The sequence below is a fragment of the Chelonia mydas genome, chromosome 10 (assembly GCF_015237465.2).
Source record: "Chelonia mydas isolate rCheMyd1 chromosome 10, rCheMyd1.pri.v2, whole genome shotgun sequence".
Taxonomy (NCBI): Eukaryota; Metazoa; Chordata; order Testudines; family Cheloniidae; genus Chelonia; species Chelonia mydas.
In genome coordinates this window covers 75,246,485-75,262,288 of record NC_051250.2, presented here as the reverse complement: position 1 = coordinate 75,262,288, position 15,804 = coordinate 75,246,485, and the positions used below count along the sequence as shown (strand labels likewise).

Genomic DNA, 15,804 nt, shown 5'->3' with positions numbered 1-15,804 from the left:
TTACTGGCCGGCCGCCAGGGTCCCTGGGTGCTGAGCAAGGCGACCCAATGTCTTGCATTCTGCGACCCAGTACTGGGTCATGACCTGAACTTTGAAAACCACTGGTCTAGTGGTCCAGGTACAGCACTAGAAACAGGAACTTACAAGTTTAGCTGTGACTGCTATTTACTCATGCAATCTTGGTCTAGTCATTAAATTTCTGTCAGCTTCAAAGTCCAAGTTAGGAAATAATACTTTCCTAGGTTCAATGACTGCTGTAAGGATTAGGGATTGTAACATTTTATCTTCAAATACTTTTTGGTTTTGTTTGTTTTGAATTAAAGCCCTACAATTTAGCGGAGAAATAGTACATCATTTATCTTATGTTTACTACAAACAACAGAAAGACAATCAAGTGAGTATTTTGACTGCAATGTCTGCAAAGAAGCAAATTCCTTCTTGTACCTAAAAGCCTTCAAAGGTTTGTAAATGCTTTTGGAAGCTTCTTCCTGACTGTCTTGCAAAAATGCATGCTGGCAAATCAGCTAGACATGTTACAATTTCCTCTGTGTGAAACAGGCTTTTAGGAGTCACATGTCCTCCACTTCACATACTTAAGCCATTCTAAAAGCCATTTTGAACCTCTCTACTACTGAAAAAGTAGCTGCTGTATGTTACAAAGACACAGTTCATAATTAATTTAAGAGAATCCATAGTGGTATCCTTAAGCTTTAAGAGAACAAATCCATCTATTTCTTAATGTGCAATGCAGATTTAAGACAACTTATCTGAATTAAAAAGACAGCTTTAATAGCTTTATAACATGACTAGATTTTGAAGTACAACAGTATATACACAAATGCAAAGAAATCAATTAGTATGAGAGAGAGGGAAATAGTAAGACTGAGGCTGAACTTCTCAACACAATAATTAAGAACTCTCTTGGCAGCCAACCAATTTCCAAAGACAAGCTACAGGAGGAATTTACTTAGTATGAGAGAAAGCTGCACCTATGAAAAGATGTTAAGTAGAGTTATTTTTATTCATCTTTAATTCCTAGGAGGTTATATACCAGTAAAAAAAAAAACAACCTGAGTTTTCCTGGATGCTATTTTTCAACCAACAAAAATAAGCCCCAGAAGACTATAAAGGATACACATACCTGTGTACAATTTATCACATAGTTCCTACCTATCCTCCATCCTAACGTTATTCTGTAGGAAAACTGAGCTCAGAAGTAGGATTGAGCAACGTGACAGTTAGCCATATAATGTTTTTTCTGAACAGTAAATGCATTTGAGATTTCCTCATCTCTTTCTAAAAGATAACTTCACATAAACACGAGTTGATTACTAAAAATGCAAAGGGAGATGAACTTCTTCCCAAATTCCAACCAATTAATACTTCCTGAACTATAACTAGCATTTTTATTTGTTAAGGTACTACAATGGACAGCACCCTCTCTCGGAGACCAGTAGCAGCCAGTGACCGTAGATCCAATGTATAGTGTCTACTGAACATGTAAACATTTGACCAAGTGACTGCTTGCATCACACAAAGAGATTCAAGAGATTCTTTCACCAAAGAATGTGTATGCCCAATCTGGTGAAGTATACTCTAGTTCTCTCTGGAAATGCTGAAATCATTTTTCTGTAGGTTTCTATGATGTATGATAAACTATCGGGCAAGAAAATTGCTTTTCGTACCAGTCAAAAGGACAAGGATGAATAAAAATGTAGGTTACATTTAATAAAAGTAGTATCTTGAGTCTAGTTTATAGCAGCTTCTCTCTTTCTCCCTTATATTTTAGCAAGGTACAACAGGAGAATATTGCCTTGAATGCTGTAAAAAAAATACAGAATTATTCTTGTAATTAAATGCTTGACATGTTCAGAGTAGTCTTTGTATGAAAGACAGAATTTCCTCTTCTAGAGGTAATGCTCCAACATCTAACAGTTCAGATTACGGTAAACCAATTATGCCAGTGAAGTCTCTCAAACTACACCTCTACCCAGATATAAGGCGGCCAAAAAATCTTACCGCGTTTATAGGTGAAATCGCGTTATATCAAACTTGCTTTGGCCTCAAGCATTTCCGTTATTAATACGGAATTTGACACAAGAAGTTTTATTCTTGGTGTTATTTTAGAAAGGGCGCATCTGATGTCATCCTTCACATCAAGCCCGGGGTCGGGGCTCGCAGCCGCGCGTCCCTGTCGGGGTCGGGGCTCGCAGCCCTGAAGCTCCACACAGGGGTCGGGGCTTGCAGCCATGCATCGCGGTCGGGGCTCACAGCCCAGCACAGGAGTCGGGGCTCGCAACTTGCAGCCGCGCGCTGGGGTCGGGGCTCACAACCCCCACATAACCGGGCTGTGACCCCTGAGGGGTCGTGACCCCAGTTTGAGAACCAATGTTGTAGATGAGACAGAAAACCATTTTTGCTTTACCGCGTTATATCCGAATACGTGTTATATCGGATCGCGTTATATCAGGGTAGAGGTTTATTAAGATCAAGCAGAAGAGACCATTAAGAATTAAAAACAGTGGAGAAAGGACAAGAGAGAAATGTGACCTCAACATCCCAACAAGGCCACTGAGATCACAAATTTAAAAGATTCTTCAACTGGTAGCAAGACAGTTTTATAGTTCAGACAGCGACTCCAGAATTACAGAAGTAAGAAAAACTGAATAGCCTACAAAACCAATCAAGAAGAAAGTATTGAGGAGAACCTATTCATTAACAGCTGTGCTTCCTCAGAAATCACTAAGAAAATTAGTCATTCAAACCTCAGTATTAATAAGACAATGCATCAAGAGCCACTGTAAGTCTTCAAGGATTGGCTATTGGATGTTATCTTCATGAATGCAATACTGGAGACCATAAAAGGAGACACAGGAAGTCTTCAGGGAAATGCAGATGCAAAGATTATTCCTTCGTCCACACAAGTCAATTTGCTGTGCAAAATGTGTTCTTGTAGTTTATATGATAATCTTCTCAGAGACAGATGAGATAAGCAAGATAAAATTGCTTAAAAAGCATCACATGAGAACAAACCATCATCTTCAGGCACACTGAAGTGTTCCCATAAAAAAAAATCATAACCAATATATATAAGTAATCTAAAGGCAAGGAGATAACTTTTATTGGCCAAACTTTAAAATGTTATGAGAGAAGCTACAGAAAGTTGAATAATAAACTAAGGGCTAAAACAAAAAAACCTGAGGAACATGGGTATGAATCTTACTGATTTTGCTGGGAAAAGTTTAAAGCCTTAATATTTTTGGGACATACTATTAATAGCAATAGTTGTTTCTCAGGATTTAAGAAAATCCTGCATGGCTAGACAGACATCAGGTGTTTTGGCTGTTTGATACAAATAATAATTTCTTTTTGGAAGTGCATAAAATAAAATAAAATCCCTGCTCCCAGCTCCAAAACTACATATTACAGTGATAAACTTGGCATTCTGATGTGGGAGATGTAGCAGGTTGTAGGAAGCAGCCATTATAAGCCACTGAACTACTAGAATGCTGCAAGAACTACATAGGTGAGGGGAAATTTTCAATATGGACACTGCAGACTGTAGCAGGGTGGCCTTCCATAGTTGCTTCTTGTGGGCCACCATCTCTCCCCAGCAACCCCAAGCAGGGCACTGATAATGAATTTAAACAATAGTCCCAAAGGAAATATAAAATGGAAGGGTCTTCTGCCCTGCTTAGGCTACCCTTCCACCCAACTCTCTTGTAGAGCGCTTGACCCTCCAGACTTCCTCCCTGGAGACCACGCTCCAACCCAAGTACTGAGGGGTTCTTCTCTGGATTCTCCCCCCCCCCCCCCCCCCCCCCCCCACACACACATGCTGGATTCTTATTTCCAGTCTACCTCCAGGCCATCTGCCTGGGGTTTGGCCCTGTCCAGAATCTACCACAGGTGCCTCCTTCTCTCCTGCCATCTTTTTCCTTCAGGGAGAATCACAGGAGGCAACATTCCTCATCAACTGAGCACTGCCAGCCCGTTATGAAAGTTGCCTGACTTCTTCCCAAGTGGGTCTGATAATTGACCTAAGTAATTTGATCCCTAGATAACCAAAGTCAACTGGGGAGGGTAGCTGATCCATTACAGGACAGGCTGAGCCTGACTCTCCTTAAAGGAACAACCAGCCTGTGACAGAGACTTAACACAGGGCACAAAAACTGCTAACAAATTCTCTCCTGTGGGAAGCATGTATATTTTATGTAATTAAATACATCTACTATTTCATTCACTTTGAACACATTCTCATAAACAAATAGATATGTTGTGGAAAACAAAACACTGCCAATACACAACCAATTTAAATACTTTTGCCAACACTTCCCAGTTATTATGTTTAAACCTAACCAAACACAAACACACCAAAAGTAAGCTCAATTAATACTTAATTGGCTGTAATACGAGTATGAATCCAGTCTTCCTATATTTGTGATTTTACTTCACAATTTTTCACCATTTTGATCCAATTAACTGTGACACCTTTCTTCACAAGAAGATTTAAGAGTAGAAATCTGGCTCCTCAATTTTAAATGCTACAAGAGAAGGAGCAAATTCAACATGCTCAACCAATCACATTTAAACTTTTTGTTCCTATTATGCACTTAGCCTTTGACATTTTCATTTGGGACTAGACACATTAACTAAGTAAAGGAAGAGCACTATAGTGTCTCCAAACCACTTTTCAATACTGGACTTGTACGGTTAATGATATCAAGACAGATTTTTTTCTGGTGTCTGACAGCGGTCAGCTACTTGTAATGTGCCGAGTCCCTTTGATTCCTCCTTCAATTGCCCTTGTAAGTTTAATGCCTCTCTGTAGTGTCCCTGGCTAAACAAAACGTATGCCAGTTGTGAGCAATTTTGTGTTCTGTGAAGATACTAGGACAGTTGGACCTTAAATATAGAAACACAATCTAAGGTATAGCACAACATTAATGCGAACTAGGTACCTTTTAAAGCATGCCAGCAGGATCTATATGGGGCAGTTAGAGTACTTTACAATTCACACCCCTCTCAAGCACTTTGGCACGCTGTGTAGACAAGCCCTACAAGTTCCCTCAAGCATCATTAGGAAGCTGGAGCATTTTTCAGTCAGCTAACCTTGAGGCTGATGATAGCTTTGGAAGAATTTTTGAACTTCCAGAGTGAGCTTTATTCCACTTCCTTAGCAAGCATCATACTTCACATTTATAGACAGGAAGTAAAGTTTTCAAACGCACTAGAAGTCCCATTGTCAAAGGAAACATCAACACTTAGGTGCTTTTGAAAACTATACCCAGCATCTTCAAATCACTTAAACACAATTTTTATATATAAAATCAATAGCATTAAGTAAGAGCTATATGCTTATGGAAGTCATTGGATCATTTGCCATTTTTTACCAACCAAAATGGATTTTAGTTCAAGATAATTCTTTTGGTTTGTCCTTTAATCGTCTCCCTTTTTAATCATTTGCAGCATATAGTAACACAGACCTGCAACTTTAGGTCTTGAGGAGTATATCCATGGAAAAGTGCTTCAGTGATTTCCCATTTGCAGGATCACACTCAATGTACTATTCTTTCAATACAATAGTTTCAGCTGATGGAACATCTGATCTTGAAGAATCCAAATACATTGATTTATGCACATCTGAGCTGAGCACAAATGCTTTCTATTGCTACTTAACTCTTGACAATATTTACATTTTAACAAAAGAGGATTGTGTTATCATTACTTCGGTTGTAAGTAAGGGAACCATTTCCCACCACTTCTTTCAACTTCTGGCATACTGAGTCAGATAAATTAATAAACTGAAATTTGGTCATCACTACATACTAATCCTCCATTTGTAATTTCACTGCTTCTATTCAGATCAATAGCTTTCACATTTACTAGTTAGAATGAGAACCAACCTCTCAAGAGTGAAAATTATGATTTAATAGCAACCTTTTATATGCAACCATGTTATCATATGCCTGGCACACAATCCCAGAAGCTTTAAATTCTAATAAACCAAGCCCCCAAAATAGTTTGCAACTACATCCATACCCCTCGCCAACATCCAGTGACAGCTGATTTCACCTACAAGCCACATCCCTCTCAAATAATCAGAGATTTCACCCATTCTCCTTTCCCTCTAAGCACCTATGCAGTTCTACTACTTGATTGCTCTCTAATAGGCATAACAAAAATATTGAAGTTTTCCATCACTTTCCTTTCAATTTGTTAAAATAGCTGAAGTCTTCATATTGAAATGAGCCTCAGGTTTCTCAGTTCAAAAACTTGTAAATATTCCAGCGAAATAGAAGTTCAAAAACTGACAGCATACTAGGTGGGGCTATCCATGGGAAGGGAGGGAAAGGGTAGTGTTGTGAAAACTTCAGAATTTAGTGTGTCTAACTTCAAAAGAAAAAAAAATTACGTATTCCAGGTCTCACTACACAGTTAAAACCAACTACGGTGAGTGGGGGTTTTCCACTGTGCTGTGAGAGACAGTCTCCCATCTCACTGGAGGCATTTACTGGCAAATACGGGTATAGTTTCTGCAGAATTTAGGCTGTATTTAAAGTTTCTAGCCCATATGAAAGCAAAGATAGCTTTCCAGCCATTAACCAAACAGAACACCAGTTCACTGCTGTCCTCTCCACTTTGCAACAAACAGCAGCAGCAAAGCTATTCATAGCCTTACCAAAGAGAATACTGCAATTAACAAGACTCTGGTCAGTTTCACTGTAGATCAGAACCATATGAACAGGAGTGCATTAATAAAGTTTTGGTGAAGATGTAAGATGGCTGTTAGTTGTATGTATCCTGAGACAAGCACAACTAATCAGCCTCTCATCAAACCTGCTGATGCAGTTTCAAATTAAATTATATATATAAAAATAAACAAACAGCTCAGTTGTCCAAAACCAAGAATGCACTTTACGGTAAATAATTCTTCAGAACCTAGAAAATTTCTCTAACAAGGTTTCAAGTGCCTTTAAGTCTGAATTGAAAACGAAAGCATGCTGCTCTACAGTACTTAGGTTTTCCTACTATATTATCAACCTTTAACAAATACACATGAACAAAATAGGTATTTTTAGAGACTTATATTCTTGAACACAAAAGCATGAATGTGTTATTGAGGAGTTCCTTAGGACACAAGAAATATCTTCCATTCAACTCACCTAAGAAACAACATGAAAGAATGCACGTTAAATGGCTCAACTGGAAAAGTTCAAGATAAGAGCAATTATTTTTCTCAAAAACCATTGCAAGAGGATCAGCCAGTAGCTCACTCTCATAAAAAATGGGAGTTATCCATTACTTTATTTTCCACAGAATACATTGTAACTGGAGGAATAAGATTGCTACACTACACACTGGGAGTTTGTTTTGAACTGTTACTATATTTTGCTCATTCATGGGATACTGTATCAGATACAGTTATATCTGAACAGCCACTTAAAATACACTTCGGTTGCTTTCCCCAAATAACACTGGCAATAAGTAACACAGTTCAGGAAGTTAGAGAATTAACTTTGGAAAAAGTGTACTGTTACAATCAAGCAAGTTCCAAAAAATATCAAATACCACATTTTTTAAAAAACTTAACGGAAAAAGTCTAAAATATAAGTAGGTGTTTCAGCTACGCCACAGAAGGGACTGACGCCTTTGGAGGCTTAATACTTTCTGCATAAATATGGGAAATATTTTAAGCACAATTTCAGTTTAACTATACTTCAGCAACATTTTAGCTAGCCTATTCAAGTGTAAAAGTATAATTAGGCAGGCCAAAAAAGAATTTGAAGAGCTGCTACCAAAAAACACAAAAACAAATAGCAAAAAAAATTAAGAACATCAGAAGCAGAAAGCCTGCCAAAAAAATCAGTGGCACCCCAGGACAATCAAAGTGCTAAAGGATCACTCAAGGAAGACAAGGGCATTGCAGAGAGTCTAAATGAACTCTTTGCATTGATCTACACTGCTGAGGAGCTGAAGGAGTCTCCCACATATGAGCCATTCTTTTTAGGGGACAAAAAAATCTGAGGAACTGTCCCAAATTGAGATGTCAACAGAGGAGGTTATAAATTAAATTCAAGTAAATTAAACAGTAATAAGTCACTAAGTCAGTAATAAAAACCAAATGGGATTCACCCAAGAGTTCTGAAGAAACTCAAATATGAAACTGCAGAACTACTTAACTGTGGTATGTAATCTATCATTTAAATCAACCTCTGTACCAAATGACTGGCAGATAGCTAATATGATGCTGATTTTTAAAAAAGGCTCCAAAGGTGATCTTGGCAATCACAGGCCAGTAAGCCTAACTTCACTACCAGGCAAACTGGTTGAAACTATAGTAAAGAACAGAATTATCAGATACATAGATGAACATGATATGTTGGGGAAGAGTCAACATGGCTTTTGTAAAGGGAAATTATGCCTCACCAATCTATTAGAAAATTCTTTGAGGGGGTAAAAAAAAAATCCAAACAAGTATGATCCAGTGGATATAATGTACCCAAACTTTCAGAAATCCTCTGACAAGATCCCTCACCAAAGGATTTAAGCAAAGTAAGCAGTCATGGGATAAGAGGGAAGGCCCTTGCACGAATCAGTTAAAAGACAGAAAACAATGGATGGGACCATTGGTGTTAAATGTATTAATAAATGATCTGGAAATGGGGAAGACAATGAGATGGCAAAGTTTCCAGATGATACAAAAATTACTCAAGATAGTTGAGCTCAAAGCAGACTGTGAAGAGTTACAAAGGAATCTAACAAAACTGGGTGACCCGGCAACAAAATGACAGATGAACCTGAATGTTGACAAATGCAAAGTAATGCACATTGGAAAACATAATCCCAACTATACATAACAAAATGATGGAGTCTAAATGAGCTGTTACTACTGAAAAAAGATCTTGGAGTCATTGTGGATAGTTCTTTGAATATGTCCACTCAATGTGCAGCGGCAGTCAGAAAAGCAAACAATGTTAGGTATCATTTGGAAAGGGACAGATAAAACAGAAAATATCATATTGTCATATAAATATCATATAAATCCATGGTACAACCACACTTTGAATGCTGCATGGAGTTCTGGTTGCCCCATCTCAAAAAAGATATATTAGAATTGGAAAAAGTACAGAGGAAGGCAACAAAAATGATTAAGGGTATAGAACAGCTTCCATCTGAGGAGAGATTAAAAAGACTGGGACTGTTCAGCTTGGAAAAGAGACAACTAAGGAGGGATATTATAGAGGTCTATAAAATCATGACTCATGTGGAGAAAGCGAACAAGGAAATGTTATTTATCCCTTCACATAACAAGAACCAGAGGTCACCCAATGAAATTAATAGGCAGCAGGTTTAAAACAAACAAAAGGGGAAGTACTTATTCCCATAGCACACCGCCCACCTGTGGAACTCATTGCCAGGTGATGTTGTAAAGGGCAAAACTATAACAGGGTTCAAAAAATAAAAGATAAGTACCTGGAGGATAGGTTATGTGAATGGCTATTAGCCAAGATGGACAGGGACACAAACTCATGCTCTGGATGTCCCTACACATCTCACTGTTTGGTACTGGATGGCACGGGATGGATCACTGAATACATTTCTCTGTTCACTCTCTCTCTGAAGCATTTGGCACCAGCCACCATCAGAAGACAGGATACTGGGCTAGAAGGACCATTGGTTTGACCCTGTATGGCCATTTTTATGTTCTTAAATTTGTAATTCCATTAGCCCCTTCAGTACCATTTAACATATACTATAAAACCGGAAAGGAAGGAAGATGGAGAAGAACCTTGTGCACTTTTTCTGATTATTTGACCAAAGCCAAACTAGCCACTGAATGTACCTAATCTGAACAGAAGACAGCATGCAGCAAAATTCCCACTACTCAGCATGAGTGTAGATTCTAAAATATTTTATTCTCTCTCTTGATTTGTTTCATTCAAACAACTACTACATATATGTAGGAACAAAAGGTCAACAACTTGTTTTGTAAAGATCATTCAACTGTATCTACAGAAGTTTAATTATACTAGTCCAAGTGCATACATACATCTACTTCCCCAAACAAAATACTAAGTACAGAGCATTAACCTTAACTCTGAATACTCTTGCTTTTGTAACTATCATGACCTATACGTTAAAAACTGTATTTAAATGTGCTGGTTGTATATTTTGCCTATTTGTTCCTATGCAATACGGCTGTCATTCTACGGAAGTCACACCAAAAGTGCTTTTTCCTCCACCCCAAGAACAGCTATAATTTCACTGTGACCTCAACACAAAGAAGCTGCATTTCCTCCCTCTGCCGCCACCACCACCAGTGAGAGAAGGAAATTTAAGCATTGTGCCCCCTCTTCAAAGAACGTTCCTGAGTTAACTCGGAACCACCATTTATTAAACACAGTTGATAACTGGTTCTTTAAAGAGCTGTAACATATTGGAACTACTCTAGTAACTAGGCTGTAGCACCCAAAATGAGCTAGGTGCATTCCAAACAAAAAACAACAAAACCATACATGACTTGTCAACTGCTAGCAAAAGTTTTTATAAAAAGTCTTACATTGTACAATTTCTGTAAGAAATTAAAATATTCCTTAAAAAAATAAAACAAGTTTGTTTTCCTGCTAAAATGGACACAAACATTTTACAACGTGTACAGTTTTTCAATTTTAATGAAGGTGCATGTTTATCACCAGGTGAAACACACAAGCTATACTGCACAGCACACACGACCGTTATGGGCTGGCAGGTATTTCATATTCTAGACACCGTAATATTTATACCCTGTCTATAGCAGCAAAAAGATTAACTGTATTCCAGACTAGTTTAAATTAACAGGGTTATGCAACAAACAGTATTACACTGAACTATTCTTACAATTGTTAGAGCATTCCCCAGTCCCTCCAGATATGTTTTATAATGCATGGCATGACTGGGACAAGGCAAGGTAGTATGGCATGATTCCTGACATTGTTTACACTGATTTACATGGCATTATTGGTTTGGAAGCTCCACTTAAGTTGTTAGTATCACCCTGTGTATTGTGGGACTACCCAGGAATCCCGACTAACACTGTGGTACAGAAAACCCCGTAAAAGCTCTGAAGCTGTCACTAACTGGTTTAAGGTAAATCCTATGGAGAGACTAAGGATATCTCTCCATTTGACCTGAAAGGTGATATTCCCAGCTCAGGTAGATGTACCTGAGCTAGCTCAGCTTGACAGAACACCTAAAAATAGCAGTGTATCCAGAGTGGCATGGGTGGAGGCATGGACTAGCCACCCAAGTATATACCCAGGGAGCCAGGCAGGACTGTACTTGGGGCTCCTAGTGATCACCCATGCAGTTGCACACACAATGCTATTTTTAGGTGCTAGCTTGAGCGGATCTAGCACAGGTACATCTATACAAGCTGGGAATCACACCTCCTAGCTCATAACACAGATGTAACCTAAGCCTGCACCATCATTGAAATAAGGTTTCTAAACAAGTTCTAAAACTTGTGCTGTCACAAACTGATTTTGCTACTTATAATATAATAAACATTATTTTCTTCAAAACTGTTTATTAGCTGCAAAAGGGCCAAGGCCCTAGCAATCCCACATCAATCCTATGAAACATTTCACCTAAAGCCTTCATTAGCATCACAGAATCAAAAAGTAGGGCTGGAATGGACCTTGTGAGGTCATAAAGTGCAGTCCTCTGCTGTATTATTAGACCATCCCTGATGGCTCTTTGTCTAACCTGTTCTTAAAAACCTCCAGTGATGGAGATTCCACAACCTCCCTACATAATTTGCTCCAGTGCTTAAAATGTCCTTACAGTTAGGAAGTTAATGTCTAACCTAAATCATAATGAATCTATTTATTTCACACCTTCCTTTCTAGGCATAAGAAATGGTATTGTCTGATTACAGAGTTGTGAGGTTTAATGTTTGTAATCACTTTAAGACTCCTGGATGAAAGATTATATAGAAACAGGTGGGTAAATATTCATGAAGGTTTAAATACACATTTAAAGCATCCAAAGAAATAAAGCAAAAGCATGATTATATTAAAGACTTCTATGCTTCTATCGTAATTATATAGTTAGTGAATACTCTTGTCAGAAATGGAATAACAGAAGTCAGAAATGACCTGGATAATCTACTTTATCTCCCTGCCAGTGCAGGAGTGTTCTCTATATTAAGTTTTCCCTCTATTTTTGCCTTGTTATGCCCAATTCCATCCCATCCTCATACTAAACTATTCTTTTCCATTGTTGGTGATAACACCCTGCAAATATTGATAGACCTATGCCTTTTCACCCCGCCTTAGTCTCTATTTAACAAAGTGCATATTTGGCTCTTTTATTCTTTCCATAAGTCACTTCCTTCTATCCCTCTGATCAGCGTGCTGATTTCCTCTTAAATCCTAATTTGTAAGTCTTTCTACTAACCCTGAACTGAATACAAAACACTATTTCTCCAACTGGATAATATAATCCCTAAATATCACCAAAAAAAAATGGTTTTCTTACACCGCTTCCCTATTTAGAATTCAGTAATTTTGACAAAATATAGCATTTTTAAAATATTTATTCCACCAGATATTGTGCTATTTAATTACTAATGAAATTCTGAAGTCATGCATTACAAAAAGAAACACACACCTATAATATTTCTTAATTGGTACATTCTCTAGACAGTATAATTCTGTACGTTATAGTGACTAAATAAAACTAGCAGAATTTTAACTGGGAAAATATCCACATTGCTCTCCCAGACAGAGAAGAAACAGGATTTTGTTGTTGGGTTTGGGGGTTTGTTTGTTTGATCTTTGTTTTTTGGAAGAGTTGCTAGCCATTAAGTTTTCCAATCTTGTATATCCTATTTAAAATCAGACTCATTAAAAAAAAAATCACAGACTGCTTTCAAGATCATTGCTCTGCCACCTTCTGTAAAAGTTAAGAATCTGCCAAAATTTCATCAATGAAAAAATACGCACACTTAGATGACAAACACCATACCTAGATGCTGGAAGTGCTCATATATAATAATACGCTACTGAAAGGTTTAGGAAGCTTACAGGTCACTTGTTCTATTACAAAAGAATAGTAAAATAAAATATAAGTGTTATGCTACATAATTAACCTGTCTTCATGCCAAAACAGATTTTTGTTTCTGATACTATTTCTCTCTCATGGTCTCAGAATTACTCCTCTGCTACCACTATCTACTTCCGGACACCCTTTACTTTCTATCTCACATCTTACTTAAACGGTGGGAAGATATGACCACTTATTTTGGTGAGAAAGATACCTAAGGATTGTGGGATTCACTGGCTATGCCATTAGCTGCAAAAGCAGCCTCCCTTCTAATTTCTCCCTTTCTGAAGACAATTTCAATTTACACCATTTGCACACTTGCAAAACTGAAGTGAACCACTTGCCAAACACCTTCACTGCTACATATTCTGAACAGCTCGCTTTCCTTCACCACCTTCCTCACCAGCAGGCACATCTCAAGAGCAGATAAAATGTATTGGAAAGTTTAGTTTCATAAGCTAACCTCAGAAAAATCTCAGGGAACTTGCTATTATTCATTCAGAAAGAGTATGGTCTCCTTCCTACCTTTTTTCTTCACTTCTGGACAAAACTGATTAATACAACGCTGTTTGCACAGAGACAACTGTACTCACACCACTTCTTTCTCTGAACTATCACACACACGAACAAAAATGAGATCCGCCCCCCCCCCCGCAAAATCATCAAAACATTTTCCTTCTTTCACTGTAGAACTGTCTGAACAACTCCTCTTTCAACCCCACCCCACCCCCACTTCCAAAAAATCCTCACTTCTCTGACAGCATCTGATACACTCTTCTTCTGGACAAAAACCGTCTCCCACCTTTATGCGGTGCTTTCTACCCAGTGGGGCTTCTACCCTTCCAGGTAACAAACGAGTAGGTCAAAAAGTGCCCCCCGCCCTCGCCTCGCCTCCCTACATCCCACAAGGGGAAGTTCGCCACTAGATAAATACAATTCGACGGCAGAGCTCCCTGACTGCCATCATGTACCCGCACCCACGCCCCTCCTCCCCTCTCTGACACCCAGCCCCCGAGCAGGCTGCACTGGCCTGCTCCATCTTCTCCGCAGGGCAGGAGGGACAGGAAGTTCCCGAGAGGCCCCTCAGTGAGAACAACTCGCCCACCCGTGCGGACCCCCCCGTCCCCCCCACTCGCTCTCTCTCTCTCACACACACACACTTTGGATTCCCGCTCCTCGCTCGCCAGCCACCCCCAGGGCTCCCGCCCCAAATCGCCCCCCGCCCCGGAGCACCCTCCCTCCTCTCGCCTCTCCTCCCCAGGATGTCTCCCCCCACACACTGAGCCCATGACAGCGCCCCCTCCCCCCGCCGCGGGGCGGGCTGTCAGCGCGGGGTCCCTTCCTCCCCCGCGGCCACGGGGCAACCTGCGTAACCCCACGCCTCTGCCCTCAGCCTCTCCCGCTTACTCCCTCGTGCCCGCCAACCGCCCCTAGCCGCCAGCTCGGCCCCCCGCTCGCTCACTCACCCGTCCACCGCCCACTGCACCCCGCTACTGCCGTTGCCTCCTCCCCGCTGAGACTCCTCGGGAGACACTGACACCGGCGCACGGATACCCGCTCGGCGCTATTTTGGGGAAAGAAGGCACAAGGCGGAGCCGGAACTACTTCTTCTGTCACTCTCGTCTCAGAACTCCCACAACGGTCTGTGGTGTCCTTCCGCGCCGCTCTCCTGACGGCTCCCGCTGGGATGCAGCCGGCCCCTCAGCAGGCAAGGAGATAGGGTATGGGGGAAGGCCTATAATCTATCCCAGCCAGAGGGGACTGACTGCGCCCTATCGACACGCCTAGCACCACAGGATTATTTTGTTTGGGCATAGGGAGCGGCGGCGTGTACGATCTTTACACCCGACCCAATCCGAACAGAACCGGAAGCTGATAGGCAGCGGGACAGAGTGACTGAAAGAACAGTCCAATCAGAGACAGGAAGGGGGTCGGGAAGAGTAAAGTGCCACTCATCCGGAGAGCAGCTGGTGGGCTGGGACGCGGAGCTCTTGAATGACAGGACTAAACACCCAATCAAAGACAGAGAGAACGGGACGCACCAACCAATCAAAACTGAGCACTGTCGGCTTGGAAGGAGACCTTGGCGGTGGCTGGAGCCCTGATAGGGACGCGCATGCGCACAAAGGACCCTTCGTCTTCTCTGTCGCTCTTACTTTAAAGCAAGTGACGCAGGTACGTGGGTCCGTCTCCCATGGAACAAGAGGCGCATGCGCAAGCAGCCCCCTCAGGCGTAGGTCTGTTCCTTTCTCTGCTTGGCCCCTTAGGCGCGAGGGGAGGGGGGGAGCCAGCTCTCTGATGCAGCCCCCCCGGCCACGCCTCCTTCCCCTCCTCAGAGCACCCCCACAGCCCCTCTCCCATCCCACTGCCTCTTGGGTACCCCTCTGTCACACCCCTCACCCAGCTCTGTCCAATCACCGCCCCCTGGGCACTCCCTCATCTGACCACACCCCCACTAGGGCTGCCCACTTTCTACGGGCACAAAAACCAACACCCTTGCCCCGCCCCTCCTCCGAGGCCCTGCCCAGGCCCCACCCCTTCTTCGAGGCCCAACCCCTGCTCACTCCATCCCCCCTCCCTCTGTCGCTCGCTCGCCCCACCCACCCTCACTCCCTCAGGGGCTGGGGCACGGGAGGGGGAGGGCTCCAGCTGGGGGTGCAGATGAGGGGTTGGGGGTGCAGGAGGGTGCGCGAGGGTGGGATTGAGGGGTTCGGA

General features: G+C 41.2%; 1 protein-coding gene across 14 annotated transcripts in view; it reads right to left on the bottom strand.

Moving 5' to 3' along the window:
- Positions 1–15,480, bottom strand: part of MEF2A (myocyte enhancer factor 2A) — a 160,281-nt gene extending 144,801 nt beyond the window's left edge. For 2 of the 14 annotated variants that reach the window (XM_027824896.3, XM_037911788.2), the window contains exon 1: positions 14,556–14,964. The gene's annotated coding sequence lies outside the window, so the exon portion shown is untranslated. Of the gene's footprint in view, positions 1–14,555; positions 15,082–15,245 lie in introns of those variants that run through there. The other 12 variants (XM_043523664.1, XM_043523667.1, XM_037911785.1 and 9 more) reach the window with 10 other exon arrangements.
- Between the last annotated feature and the right edge of the window lie 324 nt (positions 15,481–15,804).